This window comes from Lotus japonicus, chromosome 5, assembly GCF_012489685.1.
Source record: "Lotus japonicus ecotype B-129 chromosome 5, LjGifu_v1.2".
In the NCBI taxonomy this organism is placed as follows: Eukaryota; Viridiplantae; Streptophyta; class Magnoliopsida; order Fabales; family Fabaceae; genus Lotus; species Lotus japonicus.
The window spans coordinates 49,251,512-49,260,621 of record NC_080045.1 but is presented as its reverse complement, the minus strand read 5'-3'; the positions used below and the strand labels follow the sequence as shown (position 1 = coordinate 49,260,621).

At 35.8% G+C, this 9,110-nt stretch overlaps 1 long non-coding RNA gene and 2 other non-coding genes across 4 annotated transcripts; 1 reads left to right on the top strand and 2 right to left on the bottom strand.

Annotated features, from left to right (window-relative positions):
* Positions 1-2,768: 2,768 nt before the first annotated feature.
* Positions 2,769-5,797, bottom strand: LOC130721087 (uncharacterized). Of its 2 annotated transcripts, XR_009013338.1 has the most exons (3): positions 4,660-5,740; positions 4,240-4,356; positions 2,769-3,207 (listed from the first exon to the last, which is right to left on the bottom strand). It is a non-coding gene; the product is annotated as an uncharacterized LOC130721087 (long non-coding RNA). The 2 variants fall into 2 exon arrangements; XR_009013337.1 differs by having other exon boundaries at positions 2,769-4,356; positions 4,660-5,797.
* A 1,050-nt stretch (positions 5,798-6,847) lies between these two features.
* TRNAG-UCC (transfer RNA glycine (anticodon UCC)) lies at positions 6,848-6,919 on the bottom strand. Its single transcript has one exon. It is a non-coding gene; the product is annotated as a tRNA-Gly (tRNA).
* Positions 6,920-8,772: 1,853 nt separating this feature from the next.
* Positions 8,773-8,844, top strand: TRNAG-UCC (transfer RNA glycine (anticodon UCC)). Its single transcript has one exon. It is a non-coding gene; the product is annotated as a tRNA-Gly (tRNA).
* Positions 8,845-9,110: the final 266 nt, after the last annotated feature.

The following is a 9,110-nucleotide window of genomic DNA, read 5'->3' as shown; positions in this document are numbered from 1 at the left end:
AAGTGATTTTATAAAAATAAAATAAAAAATGAAAGACGAACCAATACATGAGCAACTTTTTTTATGCGAAAATGTTAGTTGTTAGTAATGTTAGTAAACATGGGTGCATCCAAGATTTTCTTGTTCGGAGCCGAGATATAAGACTAAAAAATATTCATTGAATATTATATAAACTTTGAATAATAAAAATTATTTAAATGCAACTCTTTATTCTTTCATAGTACTAAATTTATCCATTATTGTAACAACAGAGATTTTTTCAGCAAATTCACTCTCGATATATACAATTAAATTTATGAGAAGATCATCTTCAAAATTCTACAACAGCAACAATTTGGGGGGGGGGGGGGGGTGAGACTATGACTACGAAAAAATCTATATAAAAATACCTATAACGGTGAAATTTTCAAAATTCTTGGGCGGGCATGTGGCCCCTCCCTAGATACGCCCTTGTTAGTAGATTAGTCATTCTCAGGGTTCGAACCCTTCACCCTTCATCCCACCAACCCTTATGTCCCTAGCTCTTACCACTTGAGTTATAATTCGGGGACATACATGAGCAACATAACTATTTTTTTGATAAGTTGTTAGTAAATTAGTCCTCCTCGTAGTTCAAACTCTGGACTTTTCACCCTTCATCTTACCCAACCATTATGTCTCTAGCTCTTACCACTTGAGCTGTCCTTCAGAGACATACATGAGCAACATAACTATTTTTTTTATAGTTATGACTACAAAAAAAGTCTATATAAAAGTACCTATAGTCGGTAAAAATGTCAAAATTATTAGGCGGGGAGGAGGCCCCTGCCAGCCTCTCCCTAGATACGTCCCTGTTAGTAAATTAGTCCTCATCAGGGTTCGAACCCTGAACCATTCACCCTTCACCCCCACCAACCCTTATGTCTCTAACTCTTACAACTTGAGCTATCCTTCGGGGACATACATGAGCAACATAACTATTTTTTTGATAAGTTGTTGGTAATGTTAGTAAATTGGCTCTCCTCAGAGTTCAAACTCCTGACTTTTCACCCTTCATCTTACTCAACCTTTATGTCTCTAGGTCTTACCACTTGAGCTGTCCTTCAAAGACATACATGAGCAACATAACTATTTTTTTATAGTTATGACTACAAAAAAATCTATATAAAAATACCTATAGTCGGTGAAAATTTCAAAGTTATTGGGCGGGGTGGTGGCCCCTGGCAGCCCCTCCCTAGATACGTCCCTGTTAGTAAATTAGTCGTCCTCAGGGTTCGAACCCTAGACCCTTCAGCCTTCATATCACCAACTCATATGTCTCTAACTCTTACCACTTGAGCTATCCTTCGGGGACATACATGAGCAACATAACTATTTTTTTAATAAGTTGTTAGTAGTGTTAGTAAGTTAGTCCTTCTCAGAGTTCAAACTCTAGACTCTTCACCCTTCATCTTACCAAACCCTTATGTCTCTAGCTCTTACCACTTAAGTTGTCCTTTAGAGACATACATGAGCAACATAACTATTTTTTTGATAAACCACTTTTTACTTTCATTTATTCTTTTAATTTATTAAAAAAAATAATTAAAAATAGTCACGTGTTTCCTTCATCAAATTTATGAAGCATTTACTTCGAGTCATGTAGCATCGCTTTTAATGTGACAGAATTATGTGAAATCTTTTTTTTTCTTTGGAAAATAAAATTATATGAAATCTTAATGTGAGAGAATCTATATCTTTTTATGAATTTAGATTTTTAATACGAGTAAATTTTAACCATGTTACAAAATGAAATGGTTAAAAGGTGTAAAATTTACTATTTTTCATTTTTGACAACGAATTTTTCATAGAAACAAAAGGTTATTTCAAGATATTAGGTAGGTTATTTTTTCACCGAGAATATTAACATAAATATTATTACCAGATGTTAGTATCTAAAAATATGTAATGATTACTTGAATAGCCGAAAAGACATGGTAGCCGCCAAAGCGAGTTAGTTGTTGAAGGAGCATTCAAATGTGTAAAGCTAATCGTTCGAACAACACGATGAAACGATAAAGTTAGGAGAAGTACACACCTGGACTAGATTGGGGGGGGGGGGGATGTAGAAGTTTATGCGCAAAGTTAGAAATATCTAACAAGCTTTTAGAATGTTTTTAATGCGAAAATAAAAAATGGGTTAGTCATGTGATAATAGGAGAAGTAGCTTTCAACTACTAGACCAACTGATACACGGAAGATCAGCTCAAAGCAAAACTTCTAAGTTGACTAGGAGAAATAAGATTTCATCACCCCACAATGTATGAGCACTTGTAAGAGATGAGAACGTGGGTTAGTGGCATGAGACAATCAACTACCGTAGGTTAGCTGAGTTGGACTTTTATAAATAAAGGAATGGTCATTTATAACAACAGAACTCAACAATCAATCAAACTACAACTTTTTCGCATTATCTTTGACATTTTACTTTATTTATAGCATTTCAAGCCTTTACCAATTAAGCACTTTAAATATTCAGCTTTCATGCGTTTATTTTTAACCATTTAAGCCTTTTATTCGTTCATTTTACTCATTATGTTAGCTCAGTAGACTTATTTTACAAACAACTTTTCAATAGAAATTATTAAGAGATTTTTGGAGTGTCTTATGAACCTGCATTGAGGAACATAGTCTATTCCTCGAGTAATTGCTTGATTAAAAATTCGTTACGTTGGTTGTGTAACGCCCCGATTTTCAGGGTGTAACGGTAACAACATACTAAAATAAATATGCAATGTTTTCCAAAAGGATTCATAAACACGAGTATTATTTTTTCTCTTCAAAGTATTTTCAAAACATGTCACTCATACTCTCAACTGTAAATAAATTTACATCGAGCCTTGAATAAGGCAAGTACCCGAAGGTAAACCCGAAAGCACCCAACCTACAAAACCTAACCAATAGAAACAACTCAACAAAGATCCTATTATGCAATGACACCATAAATCCGAAATACTCCCTACGATCTCCACATCGGGGAACCGCAGGAAAGCAATGCATCGGAACCTACCCGAAACCTCAAATATAAATTCATAAAATCATTATGCAAGCTTAAACCAATAACAGTAAGCTCTCTAACCCAAGGCTCTAGCCCTACACCCGACTCTATTCTTCGAGTCTTCCATAATTCTTCAAGTCCTCATCTCGAACTCGCACAAAGGCCAACCTTCATCGAAGATTCTCCATCGCCTAATAGCGTTAAGCGCCCAAGCAACAAATAGCAAACAGAAAGGGTTAACTCCATGCAATTACCACGTATAAAAGGGAAAAGCATGTTATTAAAGTTTAAGTGCATAACATGGCACATAAGCTAGCAACTTAATTCCAAATAGATGATGACATATATCCAATGACATAAAATCAAATCAGATATCAACAATATAGATTTAAATCAGGTATGAGCAACATAACAACAGATTTAAATCAGATAATAATAACTTCAACAGTATAACATTTAGTCAGATATCAACAACCTCAACAATATAACATCAAATCAGATATCAACAAACTTCAACAACATAACATTAAATCAGATATCAACAATCCTCAATATAAGTGCCCTGTAGTACAACTATGTGTTACTACCAAGACAGGTCCAATCAAAAGCGTCTCGCAAGACAGGACAGACGGAGAACGATAACTCTTGAATGCCACTTAATAACGCCCCTGATAGACGGGACAGACGGAGAATGATAACTCCTGAATGCCACTTAATATGCCACACATGCTCCACACAACGGCACAAAGCCCACACAGTATGCCACACAGGCCCCACAATACGCCACGCAGGCCACACAGTATGCCACGCAGGCCACACAGTACGCCACGCAGGCCACACAGTATAACCCAACAACGCATATGCACAAATATCAACACAGCATATAGCTACTTAGCATATACTTAGTATGTGATCCATCCCAACATCAACCACGACAGCAATCAAAACATCCACAAGAAAGCAGTAATGACAGAAACCAGTAAACGGCCGAAGCCTCTCAGAAAACAGAGACACACGTCTCAATAAGTTCACTCGGTCGAAGCCTCTAGAAAACATTTGGCACAAGCCTCAGAAACATTCAACATAAGCAAGCATACAACATTGCAAAACATGCCAATATTTCAATCAATTGCCAATCAAATTAAACACCTTCATCTCAAACGCATGCAGTGCGATAAAAGCATGCAAGACTCAAAGACGCGCTAAAACTGAGTTACCCTTACCTTAGCCAATTTCCTTCCTAAACTGCAACTCCAATCCAATCACATCTTGCTTTCTCGTGTCAGCTCGCTTCCTTTTATTCCTTGACTTCGTCGCCAAGCGCTCCCGTTATTCGTACCCTTCATAAGTACACTTAACGAAATCACTAACTAAGTCAACCCACTAACTCAAGGTCTTAACTACGACTTTAGACAATAGACTCGAAGCACACGCAATTTAGACGACTCTTTCTCAGTCAACAGTTACAACAAAATAATAGAGTACATAACTCTTTTGAAATTTAAATCATTTTGTAAAATAAATCAAAACTCTTCACTAATCAACTTTTAAACTTCGATTTTCACAATAACAACGAAAGGGTTTATTTTTCTTTAAACCTTGCTTGTCCGAAGCTAAAACATATACAAAGGTTGAAGGCTTACGAAATCCAAGTTCTGAAAGCTTGTCGGCGAAGAAAGTTGTGGTTCGCGGTGGTTGACAGAGGAATTGTCGCCGGAGACACAAAAGAGATAGTGGTTCTTTATTCTTTCGCGGTCAGGAACTCAGTGGCGATGTCTGTTTCCCCCAAAAGTCGAGAGTTTGCTCAGAAAGTCAAATTGTAGGTCGGCGGAACTCGCCGAAAAAAGTTGTCCAAAACTGACATTGATTGAGGGCTATTGCTCTCCTCGCGGTAATGATCGTCGTGGTGCACTCCGTTTCTCCATCGGTCGCCGGAGTTGACCGGAAATCGGCTTCAAAGGCGGCAGCGGCAGCGGTCGACGGCGGCGGAATGACGATTCGGAACATGGGTTTTGTTGTGGACGTCGCAAGGGTTCCAACCGTACTAACCTCGCTGTGAACAGAGGCCCGAGGACACCGGAAATGAAGGGCGAAGTTGGCGATGTCGTTCTCCTCTGTTCTACGTTGCTTCCATGGAGGTGTTGGCGGCTGGTTGTGGTGCGGTCACGTTGAAGGAAAAAATAAAACCATTTTGATGGTGGTCTCATGGTGGCTGCTACGTGAAGAAGGAGAAGCTCGTGGTGGCTTGCTCCATTGAGAGAGGAGATACGGTGGTGATGAGAGGAAGGATTAGTTGAAGATGGTGATGGGGAAGAAGTGTGGCATGGTGGCGATGATGGTCTCGTGGCTGGTCTTGCCAAGGAGAAAGGAGAAGAAAATGGGTTTTTAGTGATGAGGGGTTGTGCGTGTGGTGCTGCAACAAAGAGAAAGGAGCTTGAGAGAAGGAGCTGGTGATGGGTGTGTGTCGCACGTTGAAGGAAGAAAAGAAATGGACATGGTGATGAGGAAGAAGTGTGCGTGGTTGTCTCATGAAGAAGAAGAAACGTGTCTGCAGCTAGGAGAAATAAGGAGAAAAGGAAGAAGGAAAATGTGTTTAGCATAAGAAAGAAAGGGAAAACAGATTTGAATATGAAAGGAGAAGAAAACATGATATGTAAAAGAAGAAGAAAGAAAATGGGTCTGCTGCAAGAGAGGGGAAGAAACGGATTGGCTGATGGTGAGGAGAGAGGAATCATGAGGTGGAGGGATAAGGATGGTGAGATATTTGTTGAAGATATTTTGAGAAGATATTTTGTAAATCGGTACTAATTGATTTAGACACTGAATGATTTAACTCATAGAGTTAAGAGAAAAATATAAAGATGATATACTACTATATCAAAAATTATGAGGAACTCTATGAAATGGTGAAATATAAATTTGAATCACTTTGAGCAAAATAAAATGATTCATAAACTAAGAAATAAGTAGAAACTGAGCTAAAGAATAACTGTGAGACAATTAGAACGAATATGACGTCGTCATATTATGCGTATAAGCTAAGTATACATTATAAAAAAATGACAATGGTACTTATCATCATTTGAGAGAAAAGACAATTGTCAGATAGCTCACGGAGCGTTGAATTGAGTTTATTGAATAAAACAGAAGTTATGGCTTATTAAAAATAAGAAGACTAATGATATTATTTCTATTTCAATGAAACTATAGAAAATAAAATATTTTAAAATTAATTATCATTTAAATGATTTCCTTGATTCCTAATTACAATCAAGTCAGGAAAATAACTTTAAAATAATAGAATATAAACACTCAATTATTTAATATAATGAAATTAAATAAATAAACTAGTTATTTATTTCGGGGTCTTACAGGTTGCACGACCGACCACCTAATTGCAAACTATTTGTAAACCAACACTAGGATTAATATTTTTAATTCAAATATATAAACATGATTATAAAGTATTTCATATTACTAAAATGTGTGATAAAATATGCGGAAATCGAAAAGTAATATTAAGCTATCATTTGGGGACATACATGAGCAACATTACTAAAATCAGACCTGAGAATTATTAAAACTGAAAAGGGCCAACAAACACCATCATTAATCTCCACAACCACCACCACTATCACCCTACTATCATCCAACATTCACCACTACAAACACCCACTGCCTCTAGGTAACATCCACCTCCGCCTCTCATCCGCTACCATCACGATCCTTGAGTAATATTAATAAAATATGTCTTACAACGGTGATGACATTGAATTTACAAAGTCCACAACAACTTTTTTTAATTGAAAACCACAAAATATAAAACAAATTTGCGTTTGCCGGGAGTCGAACCCGAGTCTATTGCTTGGAAGGCAATTATCCTAACCGTTGGACTACAAACGCTTGTTGATTATAATTTGAGTAAATTTATTATGAAGTGTCTACAAATATTTTTTAGAAAGTAAACATGGATTACAACGTTTCGATATTTAGGTTATGGAAATTTATTTTAGATATATTTTATTTCCAAAGAAGTAGTGACTACATATATTTTATTTCAATCACATCAACTTTTTAATTTAGTTTTTTTTTTCAAAAATGATATATATATAAATAGGAAGTTGAGATATATCCCCTCTCAACAGGGTAGAGTGACCAAACTAGTAAAAGCCAGTAAAATCTCAGCCACAACAGCAAAATGTTATCCATTACTTGTAGCTTTTGTTAGTACCAAATTCTGTCATCCAGTAATAAACTTATCATTTTTGTGATTAAACTTAAATGGTCCTAGTTTACAATTGTTCTCAGTTCCTACTTCATATTAGCCCGGTCGTGTATAGACATTTTGGGGTCTAAGACGAAAATGTTAGAGTGACTTTCTTTAAGGAAATCTTAGAAGACATAATATATCATATAAATTATTAATTTTTTATATTAATCTTTTAGTTTTTTGAGCTAGGAAATCATTTATTAGAGTTTAATAATTAAAACATTTCACTTTCAATAGATAAAATAGTTAACATATTTAATCTATCTTATAGCATTGTTGACCTTAGATATGACTTGAGCAATTTTAATTTTGAAAAACTACTTTTAGCAGTAGCAACTGTCACATGGATTGACACTATAGACAATACACACACACACAACACGCACGCGTGCACACACACGTGTAGAAAAAAAATTACAATTTTAATATAACTTGATACTTCTATGAGAGTGTTAATTTCTTTTGTTAACACTTCTCTTAGTTCTTTCAATACTAAAAACAAATTGAAAACCCTTTGATGTATATTGCCCAAAGAATGAGTTGAAATTGTAGGATTTCTTATATGCACATATCGATTGCATAGTACGCCCCCACCAGAAATGACACAACCATGACCATTGGCAATGGCATCCATTTCCCTATCTTCTGGGGTGACAAATCTTTCACCATGTTTGCTCCTATGGCAAAAACAAATAACACATAGCAAAGCTGCAAGAAATGGTCGGGTAATGCTGAGAAACCTTGAACACCTATAATCGCCATGTTTCTGTAAATTAGCGCGTACGGTGCTTTGAATTCTCCATGCAGGTTTCCCACATCAAATGCCTTGTAGTAGAGCAAGAAGCTCAGAGGAGTTGCCACACAGCCAATTGCGGTGCCGATTATTTGCCCTAAACGATTATTATTGTAGTGTGGCAATTATACTTGAATCAACTCTACTTTTTATTTATTTTATACATACGTAGGATTTTTAAGAATATTAGTCAATAAGAGGATGCCACATCATTTAATTGAGTTCCTAGAATGTTTCCTAAATGTACATACAATGGACATTAAATCACTTTTAATTTTTATAAATATCATTAGAATGTTAATTCTGAAACAAGATATTCTTGGGAGGTTTTGTACTGAGCTTGTGGGGGGCGGGGGTTAGGAGATTCTTGGGAGGTTTTGTTGTAGTGGGAGGTTTTGCTGTTGCGGCTGAGATTTTACTGGCTTTTACTAGTTTGGTCACTGTACCTTGTTGAGAGGGGATATATCTCAACTTTTTATATATATATATATATATATCATTTTCGAAAACAAAACTAAATTAAAAAGCTGATGTGATTGAAATAAAATATATGTAGTAACTATTTCTTTGGAAATAAAATATACCTAAAATAAATTTCCATAACCTAAATATCGAAACGTTGTAATCCATGTTTATTTCTAAAAAATATTTGTAGAGACTTCATAATAAATTTACTCAAATTATAATCAACAAGCGTTTGTAGTCCAACGGTTAGGATAATTGCCTTCCAAGCAATAGACCCGGGTTCGACTCCCGGCAAACGCAAATTTGTTTTATATTTTGTGGTATTAGCAATGATGGCAGTGGTAGTCGTGGAAGTTGGTGGTGGCAGTGAATTACATGTTCTTGAAGCTAAAATCCAATAATCACAAAACCATTTTTTGTGGTTTTATATATTAGTTTAAAACCGCTTTGAAATCATAAACCAAAATCTCGCAACCAGCACCCTGACAGATGTTGTTGAAACAAAAAACATTAAATAACTAATAACTACTCCCTCTTTTCCTATATATAAGTCACAAATACCTAAT